This window comes from Ictidomys tridecemlineatus, unplaced genomic scaffold (assembly GCF_052094955.1).
Source record: "Ictidomys tridecemlineatus isolate mIctTri1 unplaced genomic scaffold, mIctTri1.hap1 Scaffold_959, whole genome shotgun sequence".
Lineage (NCBI taxonomy): Eukaryota > Metazoa > Chordata > Mammalia > Rodentia > Sciuridae > Ictidomys > Ictidomys tridecemlineatus.
The window spans coordinates 70,769-86,851 of record NW_027526171.1 but is presented as its reverse complement, the minus strand read 5'-3'; the positions used below and the strand labels follow the sequence as shown (position 1 = coordinate 86,851).

General features: G+C 40.4%; 1 long non-coding RNA gene across 1 annotated transcript; it reads right to left on the bottom strand.

The window, feature by feature from the left end:
• Positions 1-13,164: 13,164 nt before the first annotated feature.
• Positions 13,165-14,427, bottom strand: LOC144374921 (uncharacterized). Its single transcript, XR_013434160.1, has 2 exons — positions 14,325-14,427; positions 13,165-13,652 (listed from the first exon to the last, which is right to left on the bottom strand). It is a non-coding gene; the product is annotated as an uncharacterized LOC144374921 (long non-coding RNA).
• Positions 14,428-16,083: the final 1,656 nt, after the last annotated feature.

Here is a 16,083-nt window from a genome sequence, read left to right as displayed (position 1 = left end):
TAGGGCTACATCAACAGCAAACAAACCATAGAGATACAACTTGAAACTGCTTTATTGTGGCAAGTTTCAAAGAGCTAGCACAAACCGTGTTTGATTTAGAGCTCCAAACACATGTATCCCTATAGGAGAAAACAGAGTGAAACCTTAAAATCAAAACGGTTACTGCCAACGAACGGTTTAACCGAGAAGAACGAAATTTGGCGAGCCAAGTGGGATTGGTGTACTGATCATTCCCTGAAAGTATCATCAAGATTGGGTGAAAAAGTGTTTGCTGAGATTTCAGGCAACTCGTAGTATTTTGGAAGCTTGACACTCCCTTTCCATGACAGTGATTCTCGCCAGTCTCTGCTTAGAGCTACATCAACAGCAAACAAACCATAGAGATAGAACTTGAAACTGCTTTATTGTGTCAAGTTTCAAAGAGCTAGCACAAACTATGTTTGATTTAGAGTTCCAAATACATGTATCCAAATAGGAGAAAACAGAGTGAAACCTCAAAATAAAAACGGTTACTGCAAACGAATGGTTTAACCTAGAAGAACGAAATTTGGTGAGCCAAGTAGGATTGGTGTACTGATCATTCCGTGAATGTATCATCAAGATTGGGTGAAAAAGTGTTTGCTGTGATTTCAGGAAACTCGTAGTTTTTTGGAAGCTGGACACTTTTTTTCCATGAAAGTGATTATCGCCAGTCTCTGCTTAGGGCTACATCAAAAGCAAACAAACCATAGAGATAGAACTTGAAACTGCTTTATTGTTTCAAGTTTCAAAGAGCTAGCACAAACCATGTTTGATTTAGAGTTCCAAATACATGTATCCCAATAGGAGAAAACAGAGTGAAACCTCAAAATGAAAACGGTTACTGCAAACCAACGGTTTAACATAGAAGAACGAAATTTGGCGAGCCAAGTGAGATTGGTGTACTGATCATTACCTGAAAGTATCATCAAGATTGGGTGAAAAAGTGTTTGCTGAGATTTCAGGCAACTCATAGTTTTTTGGAAGCTTGGCAGGCCCTTTCCATGAAAGTGATTCTCGCCAGTCTCTGCTTAGGGCTACATCAACAGCAAACAAACCATAGAGATAGAACTTGATACTGCTTTATTGTGTCAAGTTTCAAAGAGCGAGCACAAACCGTGTTTGATTTAGAGTTCCAAATACATGTATCCCAATAGGAGAAAACAGAGTGAAACCTCAAAATAAAAACGGTTACTGCAAACCAACGGATTAACATAGAAGAATGAAATTTGGCGAGCCAAGTGGGATTGGTGTACTGATAATTACCTGAAAGTATCATCAAGATTGGGTGAAAAAGTGTTTGCTGAGATTTCAGGCAACTCGTAGTTTTTTCGAAGCTTGGCAGGCCCTTTCCATGAAAGTGATTCTCGCCAGTCTCTGCTTAGGGCTACATCAACAGCAAACAAACCATAGAGATAGAACTTGAAACTGCTTTATTGGGTCAAGTTTCAAAGAGCTAGCACAAATTTGTTTGATTTAGAGTTCCAAATACATGTAACCGTATAGGAGAAAACAGAGTGAAACCTCAAAATTAAAACGGTTACTGCCAACGAACGGTTTAACCTAGAAGAACGAAATTTGGCGAGCCAAGTGGGATTGGTATACTGATCATTACCTGAAAGTATCATCATGATTGGGTGAAAAAGTGTTTGATGATATTTCAGGCAACTGGTAGTGTTTTGGAAGCTTGGCAGGCCCTTTTCATGAAAGCAATTCTCGCCAGTCTCTGCTTAGGGCTACATCAACAGCAAACAAACCATAGAGATACAACTTGAAACTGCTTTATTGTGTCAAGTTTCAAAGAGCTAGCACAAACCGTGTTTGATTTAGAGTTCCAAATACATGTATCCCAATAGGAGAAAACAGAGTGAAACCTCAAAATGAAAACGGTTAATGCAAACGAACAGTTTAACTTAGAAGAACGAAATTTGGCGAGCCCAGTCGAATTGGTGTACTGATCATTACCTGAAAGTATCATGAAGATTGGGTGAAAAAGTGTTTGCTGAGATTTCAGGCAACTCATAGTTTTTTGGAAGCTTGGCAGGCAGGCCCTTTCTGTGAAAGTGATTCTCGCCTGTCTCTGCTTAGGGCTACATCAACAGCAAACAAACCATAGAGATACAACTTGAAACTGCTTTATTGTGGCAAGTTTCAAAGAGCTAGCACAAACCGTGTTTGATTTAGAGTTCCAAATACATGTATCACTATAGGAGAAAACAGAGTGAAACCTCAAAATCAAAACGGTTACTGCCAACGAACGGTTAAACCTAGAAAAACGAAATTTGGCAAGCCAAGTGGGATTGGTGTACTGATCATTCCCTGAAAGTATCATCAAGATTGGGTGAAAAAGTGTTTGCTGAGATTACAGGCAACTCGTAGTTTTTGGAAGCTTCGCAGGCCTTTTTATGAAAGTGATTCTCGCCAGTCTCTGCTTAAGGCTACATCAACAGCAAACAAACCATAGAGATAGAACTTGAAACTGCTTTCTTGTGTCAAGTTTCAAAGAGCTAGCACAAACCGTGTTTGATTTAGAGTTCCAAATACATGTATCCCAATAGGAGAAAACAGAGTGAAACCTCAAAATGAAAACGGTTACTGCAAACGAACGGTTTAACGAAGAAGAACGAAATTTGGCGAGTCTAGTTGGATTGGAGTACTGATCATTACCTGAAAGTATCATCCAGATTGAGTGAAAAAGTGTTTGCTGAAATTTCAGGAAACTCATGGTTTTTTGGAAGCTTGGCAACCCCTTTCCATGAAAGCGATTCTCGCCAGTCTCTGCTTAGGGCTACATCAACAGGAAACAAACCATAGAGATAGAACTTGAAACTGCTTTATTGTGTCAAGTTTCAAAGAGCTAGCACAAACCGTGTTTGATTTAGAGTTCCAAAAACATGTATCCCTATAGGAGAAAACAGAGTGAAACCTCAAAATGAAAACGGTTACTGCAAACGAACGGTTTAACCTAGAAGAACGAAATTTGGCGAGCCAAGTGGGATTGGTGTACTGATCATTACCTGAAAGTATCATCAAGATTGGGTGAAAAAGTGTGTGCTGAGATTTCAGGCAACTCGTAGTTTTTTGGAAACTTGGCAGGCCCTTTCCATGAAAGTGATTCTCACCAGTCTCTGCTTAGGGCTACATCAACAGCAAAAAAACCATAGAGATAGAACTTGAAACTGCTTTATTGTGTCAGTTTCAAAGAGCTAGCACAAACCGTGTTTGATTTAAAGTTCCAAATACTTGTATCCCTATATGAGAAAACAGAGTGTAACCTCAAAATAAAAACGGTTACTGCAAATGAACAATTTAACCTATAAGAACGAAATTTGGCCAGCCAAGTGGGATTGGTGTACTGATCTTTACCTGAAAGTATCATCAAGATTGGGTGAAAAAGTGTTTGCTGAGATTTCAGGCAACTCGTAGTTTTTTCGAAGCTTGGCACTCCCTTTCCATGAAAGCGATTCTCGCCAGTCTCTGCTTAGGGCTACATCAACAGGAAACAAACCATAGAGATAGAACTTGAAACTGCTTTATTGTGTCAAGTTTCAAAGAGCTAGCACAAACCGTGTTTGATTTAGAGTTCCAAAAACATGTATCCCTATAGGAGAAAACAGAGTGAAACCTCAAAATGAAAACGGTTACTGCAAACGAACGGTTTAACCTAGAAGAACGAAATTTGGCGAGCCAAGTGGGATTGGTGTACTGATCATTACCTGAAAGTATCATCAAGATTGGGTGAAAAAGTGTTTGCTGAGATTTCAGGCAACTCGTAGTTTTTTGGAAGCTTGGCACTCCCTTTCCATGAAAGTGATTCTCGCCAGTCTCTGCTTAGGGCTACATCAACAGCAAACAAACCATAGAGATAGAACTTGAAACTGCTTTATTGTGTCAAGTTTCAAAGAGCTAGCACAAACCGTGTTTGATTTAGAGTTCCAAATACATGTATCCCTATAGGAGAAAACAGAGTGAAACCTCAAAATGAAAACGGTTACTGCAAACGAACGGTTTAACCTAGAAGAACGAAATTTTGCGAGCCAAGTGGGATTGGTGTACTGATCATTACCTGAAAGTATCATCAAGATTGGGTGAAAAAGTGTTTGCTGAGATTTCAGGAAACTCGTAGTTTTTTGAAAGCTTGGCAGGCCCTTTCCATGAAAGTGATTCTCGCCAGTCTCTGCTTAGGGCTACATCAACAGCAAACAAACCATAGGGATAGAACTTGAAACTGCTTTATTGTGTCAAGTTTCATAGAGCTAGCGCAAACCGTGTTTGATTTAGAGTTCCAAATACACGTATCCCTATAGGAGAAAACAGAGTAAAACCTCAAAATGAAAACGGTTACTGCAAACGAACGGTTTAACCAAGAAGAACAAAATTTGGCGAGCCAAGTAGGATTGGTGTACTGATCATTCCGTGAAAGTATCATTAAGATTGGGTGAAAAAGTGTTTGCTGAGATTTCATTCAACTCGTAGTCTTTTGGAAGCTTGGCAAACCCTTTCCGTGAAAGTGATTCTCGCCAGTCTCTGCTTAGGGCTACATCAACAGCAAACAAACCATAGAGATAGAACTTGAAACTGCTTTATTGTGTCAAGTTTCAAAGAGCTAGCGCAAACCGTGTTTGATTTAGAGTTCCAAATACACGTATCCCTATAGGAGAAAACAGAGTGAAACCTCAAAATGAAAACGGTTACTGCAAACGAACGGTTTAACCTAGAAGAACGAGATTTGGCGAGCCAAGTGGGATTGGTGTACTGATCATTACCTGAAAGTATCATCAAGATTGGGTGAAAAAGTGTTTGCTCTGATTTCAGGCAATTCGTAGATTTTTGGAAGCTTGACACTCCCTTTCCATGAAAGTGATTCTCGCCAGTCTCTGCCTAGGGCTACATCAACAGCAAACAAATCATAGAGATAGAACTTGAAACTGCTTTATTGTGTCAAGTTTCAAAGAGCTAGCACAAACCTTGTTTGATTTAGAGTTCCAAATACATGTATCCCTATAGGAGAAAACAGAGTGAAACCTCAAAATGAAAACGGTTACTGCAAACGAACGGTTTCACCTAGAAGAACGAAATTTGGTTAGCCAAGTAGAATTGTGTACTGATCATTCTTTGAAAGTATCATCAAGATTGGGTGAAAAAGTGTTTGCTGAGATTTCAGGCAACTCGTAGTTTTTTGGAAGCTTGGCAACCCCTTTCCATGAAAGTGATTCTCGCCAGTCTCTGCTTAGGGCTACATCACCAGCAAACAAACCATACAGATAGAAGTTTAAACTTCCTTATTGTGTAAAGTTTCAAAGAGCTAGCACGAACCGTGTTTGATTTAGAGTTCCAAATACATGTATCCCTATAGGAGAAAACAGAGTGAAACCTCAAAATGAAAACGGTTACTGCAAACGTACGATTTCACCTAGAAGAACAAAATTTGGTCAGCCAAGTAGGATTGTGTACTGTTCATTTTTTGAAAGTATCATCAAGATTGGGTGAAAAAGTGTTTGCTGAGATTTCAGGCAACTTGTAGTTTTTTGGAAGCTTGGCAACCCCTTTCCATGAAAGTGATTCTCGCCAGTCTCTTCTTAGGGCTACATCAACAGCAAACAAACCATAGAGATAGAAGTTGAAACTTCCTTATTGTGTAAAGTTTCAAAGAGCTAGCACGAACCGTGTTTGATTTAGAGTTCCAAATACATGTATCCCTATAGGAGAAAACAGAGTGAAACCTCAAAATGAAAACGGTTACTGAAAACGAATGGTTTAACCTAGAAGAACGAAATTTGGCAAGCCAAGTGGGATTCGTGTAATTATCATTACCTGAAAGTATCATCAAGATTGGGTGAAAAAGTGTTTGCTTTGATTTCAGGCAACTCGTAGTGTTTTGGAAGCTTGGCAGGCCCTTTTCATGAAAGCAATTTTCGCCAGTCTCTGCTTAGGGCTACATCAAGAGCAAACAAACCATAGAGATAGAACTTGAAACTGCTTTATTGTGTCAAGTTTCAAAGAGCTAGCACAAACCGTGTTTGATTTAGAGTTCCAAATACATGTATCCCTATAGGAGAAAACAGAGTGAAACCTCAAAATAAAAACGGTTACTGCAAACGAACAGTTTAACTTAGAAGAACGAAATTTGGCGAGCCCAGTCGAATTGGTGTACTGATCATTACCTGAAAGTCTCATGAAGATTGGGTCAAAAAGTGTTTGCTGAGATTTAAGGAAACTGGTAGTTTTTTGGAAGCTTGGCTGGCCCTTTCCATGAAAGTGATTCTCGCCAGTCTCTTCTTAGGGCTACATCAACAGCAAACAAACCATAGAGATACAACTTGAAACTGCTTTATTGTGGCAAGTTTCAAAGAGCTAGCACAAACCGTGTTTGATTTAGAGCTCCAAACACATGTATCCCTATAGGAGAAAACAGAGTGAAACCTTAAAATCAAAACGGTTACTGCCAACGAACGGTTTAACCGAGAAGAACGAAATTTGGCGAGCCAAGTGGGATTGGTGTACTGATCATTCCCTGAAAGTATCATCAAGATTGGGTGAAAAAGTGTTTGCTGAGATTTCAGGCAACTCGTAGTATTTTGGAAGCTTGACACTCCCTTTCCATGACAGTGATTCTCGCCAGTCTCTGCTTAGAGCTACATCAACAGCAAACAAACCATAGAGATAGAACTTGAAACTGCTTTATTGTGTCAAGTTTCAAAGAGCTAGCACAAACTATGTTTGATTTAGAGTTCCAAATACATGTATCCAAATAGGAGAAAACAGAGTGAAACCTCAAAATAAAAACGGTTACTGCAAACGAATGGTTTAACCTAGAAGAACGAAATTTGGTGAGCCAAGTAGGATTGGTGTACTGATCATTCCGTGAATGTATCATCAAGATTGGGTGAAAAAGTGTTTGCTGTGATTTCAGGAAACTCGTAGTTTTTTGGAAGCTGGACACTTTTTTTCCATGAAAGTGATTATCGCCAGTCTCTGCTTAGGGCTACATCAAAAGCAAACAAACCATAGAGATAGAACTTGAAACTGCTTTATTGTTTCAAGTTTCAAAGAGCTAGCACAAACCATGTTTGATTTAGAGTTCCAAATACATGTATCCCAATAGGAGAAAACAGAGTGAAACCTCAAAATGAAAACGGTTACTGCAAACCAACGGTTTAACATAGAAGAACGAAATTTGGCGAGCCAAGTGAGATTGGTGTACTGATCATTACCTGAAAGTATCATCAAGATTTGATGAAAAAGTGTTTGCTGAGATTTCAGGCAACTCATAGTTTTTTGGAAGCTTGGCAGGCCCTTTCCATGAAAGTGATTCTCGCCAGTCTCTGCTTAGGGCTACATCAACAGCAAACAAACCATAGAGATAGAACTTGATACTGCTTTATTGTGTCAAGTTTCAAAGAGCGAGCACAAACCGTGTTTGATTTAGAGTTCCAAATACATGTATCCCAATAGGAGAAAACAGAGTGAAACCTCAAAATAAAAACGGTTACTGCAAACCAACGGATTAACATAGAAGAATGAAATTTGGCGAGCCAAGTGGGATTGGTGTACTGATAATTACCTGAAAGTATCATCAAGATTGGGTGAAAAAGTGTTTGCTGAGATTTCAGGCAACTCGTAGTTTTTTCGAAGCTTGGCAGGCCCTTTCCATGAAAGTGATTCTCGCCAGTCTCTGCTTAGGGCTACATCAACAGCAAACAAACCATAGAGATAGAACTTGAAACTGCTTTATTGGGTCAAGTTTCAAAGAGCTAGCACAAATTTGTTTGATTTAGAGTTCCAAATACATGTAACCGTATAGGAGAAAACAGAGTGAAACCTCAAAATTAAAACGGTTACTGCCAACGAACGGTTTAACCTAGAAGAACGAAATTTGGCGAGCCAAGTGGGATTGGTATACTGATCATTACCTGAAAGTATCATCATGATTGGGTGAAAAAGTGTTTGATGATATTTCAGGCAACTGGTAGTGTTTTGGAAGCTTGGCAGGCCCTTTTCATGAAAGCAATTCTCGCCAGTCTCTGCTTAGGGCTACATCAACAGCAAACAAACCATAGAGATACAACTTGAAACTGCTTTATTGTGTCAAGTTTCAAAGAGCTAGCACAAACCGTGTTTGATTTAGAGTTCCAAATACATGTATCCCAATAGGAGAAAACAGAGTGAAACCTCAAAATGAAAACGGTTAATGCAAACGAACAGTTTAACTTAGAAGAACGAAATTTGGCGAGCCCAGTCGAATTGGTGTACTGATCATTACCTGAAAGTATCATGAAGATTGGGTGAAAAAGTGTTTGCTGAGATTTCAGGCAACTCATAGTTTTTTGGAAGCTTGGCAGGCAGGCCCTTTCTGTGAAAGTGATTCTCGCCTGTCTCTGCTTAGGGCTACATCAACAGCAAACAAACCATAGAGATACAACTTGAAACTGCTTTATTGTGGCAAGTTTCAAAGAGCTAGCACAAACCGTGTTTGATTTAGAGTTCCAAATACATGTATCACTATAGGAGAAAACAGAGTGAAACCTCAAAATCAAAACGGTTACTGCCAACGAACGGTTAAACCTAGAAAAACGAAATTTGGCAAGCCAAGTGGGATTGGTGTACTGATCATTCCCTGAAAGTATCATCAAGATTGGGTGAAAAAGTGTTTGCTGAGATTACAGGCAACTCGTAGTTTTTGGAAGCTTCGCAGGCCTTTTTATGAAAGTGATTCTCGCCAGTCTCTGCTTAAGGCTACATCAACAGCAAACAAACCATAGAGATAGAACTTGAAACTGCTTTCTTGTGTCAAGTTTCAAAGAGCTAGCACAAACCGTGTTTGATTTAGAGTTCCAAATACATGTATCCCAATAGGAGAAAACAGAGTGAAACCTCAAAATGAAAACGGTTACTGCAAACGAACGGTTTAACGAAGAAGAACGAAATTTGGCGAGTCTAGTTGGATTGGAGTACTGATCATTACCTGAAAGTATCATCCAGATTGAGTGAAAAAGTGTTTGCTGAAATTTCAGGAAACTCATGGTTTTTTGGAAGCTTGGCAACCCCTTTCCATGAAAGTGATTCTCGCTAGTCTCTGCTTAGGGCAACATCAACAGCAAACAAACCATAGATATAGAACTTGAAAGTGCTTTATTGTGTCAAGTTTCAAAGAGCTAGCACAAACCGTGTTTGATTTAGTGTTCCAAATACATGTATCCCAATAGGAGAAAACAGAGTGAAACCTCAAAATGAAAACGGTTACTGCAAACGAACTGTTTAACCAAGAAGAACGAAATTTGGCGAGTCTAGTTGGATTGGATTACTGATCATTACCTGAAAGTATCATCCAGATTGAGTGAAAAAGTGTTTGCTGAAATTTCAGGAAACTCATGGTTTTTTGGAAGCTTGGCAACCCCTTTCCATGAAAGTGATTCTCGCTAGTCTCTGCTTAGGGCAACATCAACAGCAAACAAACTATAGAGATAGAACTTGAAAGTGCTTTATTGGGTCAAGTTTCAAAGAGCTAGCAAAAACCTTGTTTGATTTAGAGTTTCAAATACAAGTTTCTGTATAGGAGAAAAGAGAGTGAAACCTCTAAATGAAAACAGTTACTGCAAACGAACGGTTTAACCTAGAAGAACAAAATTTAGTGAGCCATATGGGACTGGTGTAGTGAATATTTCCTGAAAGTATCATCAAGATTGGGTGAAAAAGTGTTTGCTGAGATTTCAGGCATCTCGTAGTTTTTTGGAAGCTTGGCAACCTTTTTTCATGTAAGTGATTCTCGCCAGTCTCTGCTTAGGGCTACATCAACAGAAAACAAACCGTAGAGATAGAACTTGAAACTGCTTTATTGGGTCAAGTTTCAAAGAGCTAGCACAAACCGTGTTTGATTTAGAGTTCCAAATACATGTATCCGTATAGGAGAAAACAGAGTGAAACCTCAAAATGAAAACGGTTACTGCAAACGTACGGTTTAACGTAGAAGAACAAAATTTGGTTAGAAAAGTAGAATTTGTGTACTGATCATTCCCTGAAAGTATCATCAAGTTTGGGTGAAAAAGTGTTTGCTGAAATTTCAGGAAACTCGTGGTTTTTTGGAAGCTTGGCAACCCCTTTTCATGAAAGTGATTCTCGCTAGTCTCTTCTCAGGGCAACATCAACAGCAAACAAACCATAGAGATAGAACTTGAAACTGCTTTATTGGGTCTAGTTTGAAAGAGCTAGCACAAACCGTGTTTGATTTAGAGTTCCAAATACATGTATCTGTATAGGAGAAAAGAGAGTGAAACCTCAAAATGAAAACGGTTACTGCAAACGAACGGTTTAACCTAGAAGAACGAAATTTGGTGAGACAAGTAGAATTGGTGTACTGATCATTCCCTGAAAGTATCATCAAGATTGGGTGAAAAAGTGTTTGCTGATATTTCAGGCAACTCGTCGTTTTTTGGAAGCTTGGCAACCCCTTTTCATGAAAGTGATTCTCGCCAGTCTCTGCTTAGGGCTACATCAACAGCAAACAAACCATAGAGATAGAACTTGAAACTGCTTTATTGGGTCAAGTTTCAAAGAGCTAGCACAAACCGAGTTTGATTTAAGTTCCAAATAGAAGTATCCGTATAGGAGAAAAGAGAGTGAAACCTGAAAATGACAACGGTTACTGCACACGAACGGTTTAACCTAGAAGAACGAAATTTATTGAGCCAAATTGGATTGGTGTACTGATCATTCCCTGAAAGTATAATCAACATTGGGTGAAAAAGTGTTTGCTGAGATTTCAGGCAACTTGTAATTTTTTGGTAGCTAGGCAACCCCTTTCCATGAAAGTGATTCTCGCCAGTCTCTGCTTAGGGGTACATCAACAGCAAACAAACCATAGAGATAGAACTTGAAACTGCTTTATTGGGTCAAGTTTCAAAGAGCTAGCACAAACCGTGTTTGATTTAGAGTTCCAAATACAAGTATCCGTATAGGAGAAAACAGAGTTAAACCTCAAAATAAAAACGGTTACTGCAAACGAACGGTTTAACCTAGAAGAACGAAATTTCGTGAGCCAAGTGGGATTGGTGTACTGACCATTCCGTGAAAGTATCATCAAAATTGGGTGAAAAAGTGTTTGCTGAGATTTCAGGAAACTCATAGTTTTTTGGAAGCTTGGCAACCCCTTTCTATGAACGTGATTCTCGCCAGTCTCTGCTTAGGGCTACATCAACAGCCAACAAACCATAGAGATAGAACTTGAAACTTCTTTATTCTGTCAAGTTTCAAAGAGCTAGCAAAAACCGTGTTTTATTTAGAATTCCAAATACATGTATCCGTATAAGAGAAAACAGAGTGAAACCTCAAAATGTAAACGGTTACTGCAAACGAACGGTTGAACCTAGAAGAACGAAATTTGGTGAGACAAGTAGAATTGATGTACTGATCATTCCCTGAAAGTATCATCCAGATTGAGTGAAAAAGTGTTTGCTGAAATTTCAGGAAACTCATGGTTTTTTGGAAGCTTGGCAACCCCTTTCCATGAAAGTGATTCTCGCTAGTCTCTTAGGGCAACATCAACAGCAAACAAACCGTAGAGATAGTGTAAGGGTATGGCGAAACGTCGGAGTAGATACCACAAGAGACTCTCTTATGCAACAGTAGAAGGGTCTGTTTATTTGGAGACCAGCATGCTGGGGTTCCCTCTATTGCAAAGAGAGATAGAGCCCTGAGAACCGCTTGAGCAGAGCTTATATACTTTTCTTGGAGAGGGCATGGAGGGAAGTTCATTGATGGGTCAGGGTGAGTGGGCAGTTTGCCTGCAACCGAGTGAGGGAGTGAATCTTGCAGTTTGGCAGTTGGGGACAGCACATTTTGGGAACAAGATTAGCAAAGAGTTCACAGTTGGGGACAACACATCCTGGGAACAAGATTTCCACAGTGTTTTGTTAAGCATATGGAAAAACAGAGTGACAAGTACCTATTTTATTAACCTTTCATTCCCCACTTTTTTTTCTGGCTACTTTTAATCATAAAAGTGATCATTGCGGGGTGTCACATTCTGTTTCTGCTAGTGGGGTATATTGTTGTCTGATTACCATAAGTTTGACTTGTCCAATTTGGGATTGGAGAAAGGAAACTTCACAATTGAGCAAACAGGGTCCTAGAGTTAGCAACAATATTAGAATTATTAGAGGGCCGGCCAGGGCTGATAAATGTGTAGTTAACCAGGGGGACTGTGTGAACCAAGACTCATACCACCCTTTTTGGGTCTCTCTCTCTTTCTGACGCTCTTGAAGGCGTTTTTTTTAGTTTACTCATAGATTTTCTTATAACTCCAGTATGGTTGGCATAAAAATAACATTTTTCCCTCAATGTAGCATAAAGGCCCTTTTCTCTCATGAAAAGGAGGTCCAATCCTCGCCTGTTCTGTAAAACAACTTCAGAGAGAGAGGTTAAAGATTCCTGCAAAGCTGTGATGGAGGTTTTTAATATCTTTAAGTTTTGGTCCATTGCTGTTTCTAATTGGGTCATTTGTCGTGTCCCACGGACCAGGGCAGTGGTCCCTGTGCCCACCCCTGCAGCAATTCCCATTCCTAATAAGATGGCTAAAGTGAGGGATACAGGTTCCCGGCGAAACCGGGTTGTATGCCCCCCTATTTGATCTTTAAATGAATCTACGTCATGATAGAGCACTCTGGGAAACATCTGCACCATTACATAATTAATCACATCTGTTGACCATTTTATGAAAACATAAATAATGTTTAAGTATATAGAATTACACTGTTGAAGGGATGGACAAGGCAAGGCACCTAAGATAGCACTGAAGACAGGGAAACAGTCCTATTTGGTTGCAACCGGATTCAGAGGGCATTGCTTCCGCTGTAATCAATTAATCCCCTGAACCCCAGGTTTAGGCAGCTTTAGAACTCCGTACTCAGCATGTCAGGGAAAGGGCTCAGAAGTTCACAGTCTGCAGTAGTTCACAAAAAGCAGTTTTTGTTTCTGTTATTTTTTTTCTCTGTTCTGGGCAAGTTAACTTTTCAAGGACACCTGGGAGGGGAAGAATTTTTTTTTTTTTGGCCAGCTGTTACCATGGAGCCCAGTTGATAACTTTTTTATCTTAGAAATGTAGCCATCTCTGTGAAGCCTCAGCTCAAGGCCAGAGGCCCTGTTCACATATTTTGTGAAAAACTAGTAAGGGGGTGTCTAGCTTAGGAGTGCTGATTTTTCCAGCCAGTGGCCAAGTAGAACAGGGCAACATGAAAAGAGGAAGTTTATCTATACTGAACTCTTTTATAGGGACTCTTTTGCTGAAAGTCCTAAAGTCAGCCATAGTGAAGACTTCTGGAGAAGGTCAGTTAAGACTTTTCTGTGGGCCTCGTACAGAGGGGGAGGACAGGGAAGGCGGTGCTGAGAGCAGCTCCGTGGATCTGAAAATGAGGAATGAGAGATGTAGAAGAATAATGGGAAAGGGGTTTGGGATTTTCTTAGCAATAAAAACTTGAGTAGTAGAACAGGTAGAGCAGAGGGGAAGACTGGAGTGAGTATCCCAAAAAGCCTGTGAGGGACTTTAAATTTTTAGTAACCTGTTTTTAGTAATGATAAAGCAACTTTAAAGGCCATTTTCATTACATTTTGGATAGTCCTGGTGGGTCCCGGTGTGGGCACTGAGAGGAGAAGAAAGGAGTGAATGGGTGGAGAGATACCTCAGTACCTGTTACTTCAGCAAGGGAGCAATGGTCTGAGAACTGGTTGAGGTTTGGGTTCCATCTGGTAGCCCCTGTATGTTTACATCCTTATGACTTACAGAAGAAGTCGGATTTTCCCCCACACAGCCATTACTGTTTGTGGCTTTGATAGTCTGCCAAGCAAACATAGTAATCTAGATTAGCAAACCTGCATCTGGCTCTCGTGTCCCTACATCCATAATGTTTGTTTCTATTATCTATGGTACGGAAGAGATTTAATGGAATTTTAGTGGGATTTTCTTCATCAGGGATACCCAGTAGAAAAGACCTATAGCCAACTGACAAATGTTTGGGTGGAGAGATGGCCATCAGGTCCCTAAGGGGGCTGTATGTGAGATAGATCATACTTTCTGTCCAGTAGGATTTATGATCAACCATCGCTGCTGAATGGGCTGATGAGGGTTAGGACTACTGGTGGTCAGGGGGAGAGCCCTTAGCCCTATCCACATGGCGAATATGCAATTTGAGAGGGTTATTAGTCTTTTTTAATTTCCAACCAGAATCTGGACAGGGCGCAGGCTTGAGATGAGAGGCATGGATCCAGGAAGTGATTCCGTCTACCTTTACCGCTGTAGGTGTTATAAGTAGTACCTGGTATGGTCCTTTCCAGCAGGGTTCTAGGGATGACACCTGATGTCGTCTTACATAGATGAAGTTTCCCACTTGATATCGGTGTGGAGTCCCTTCGTCCCCAGGTTGGTATGCAGTGGTCAGCTGTTTCCACAGGTATCACTGAGTTTTTTCAAAATCTTTAAGTCTGTCAAGCAAGAGGGTGTGAAAGGAATTGTTAGGTCTTAGAGTTGGGGTCTGTTCCCTTATTGGAGGAGGGGCATCATAGAGAATTTCATAGGGGGTAAGGTTACACAAAAAAACAGAGGGAGTATTTCTTGCATGAAACAATGCATAAGGCAGGAGCATAGTCCAGTCTTTTATGCCGGTCTCTAAGCTTAATTTTGTCAAGGTCTCTTTAATGGTTCTATTCATTCTTTCTACCTGTCCTGAGCTCTGGGGTCTATAAGTGCAATGCAACTTCCAATTAATCCCCAGGGTCCTGGCTAACCCCTGACTTACCTGGGCCATGAACGCCGGTCCATTATCGGACCCTATTACCTTAGGCAGGCAGTATCTTGGAAAAATATCTTTCAGGATCTTCTTGACCACCATTTGCGCCGTTTCTTTTTTTTTCTTTTTCTTTTTTTTTTTTTTTTTTGCGGGGAAGGCTTCAATCAATCCTGAAAATGTATCTACAAAGATTAGGAGATATTTAAGTCCATACCTTGCTGGCTTAATTTCAGTAAAGTTCGCTTTCCAGAATTGTCCTGGTCTGGTTCCTCAAAGGCGCCTTCCTATAGGAAGCTTGGAGGGGTAAACATTAACCAATTGACAGACCCGACAGGCTTTTGTTACTCGTTCAGCTAATTTTTTTCGCTGTGAGCTGGTTAGTGGAAAATTCTGTTCTTGATCTTTTAGGAATGCCTGCAGTTTCTTTTAACCAAGGTGAGTGAGTTGATGTACATCCTTAATGTAGTGTAGGGCTTTCTGAAATTGCAAGTTGGGCTCAGTGTTGTCAAGGAGTTCAGTGTCAGTGTCCTCAGATGTTAAGTCGTCGGGGTGTTCCGACATAGTTAAATCTCCTGACTTATGTTCCCCCGTATGGAAAGTGTTAACATGGTTACTCTGTTTAGGGCTGTCAATTTAGCCTTTTCATTTGCCCTTTTGTTAGATGGGGGCGGTATCTGCACAACAGTTTGTTTTCTGGGCTCAGTGAGCCATTGTTTACCACCCCTAAGGGAATAGTCCAGGAAGATTACTTCTTGCTGGCAAATTTGGGCCTTTTTGACAGAAGCTCTATACCCAAATTGAGCAAGCTCAGATAGTAGTGCTTGGGTCCCAGACTCACAGTTTTCCTTGGTGTCCGCTGCCAGTAGGAGGTCATCCACATATTGGAGTAGGGTGACTTCAGGGTGCATGGTTCTGAAGTTATTGAGATCTCTGTGGAGGGCTTCATCAAAAAGAGTGGGGGAGTTTTTGAACCCCTGTGGGAGTCTGGTCCAAGTTAGTTGATCAGACGTTTCAGTTTCTGGGTTTACCCATTTGAAAGCAAACAGTAATTGACTTTTTATTCAGAGGCAAGCAAAAGAAAGCATCTTTTAAGTCCAGGATAGTATACCATTTTCGTTCGGGGTTAAGGGTGCTAAGCAGATTGTACGGATTAGGTACTGTGGGGTGAATGTCCTGCACTCTGTTGTTGATCTCTCTTAAGTCTTGAACACGGCGATAGTACCTGGTTCCTGGCTTTTTTACTGGTAGCAGGGGAGTGTTCCAGGCTGATTGACAGGGCCTTAGGACC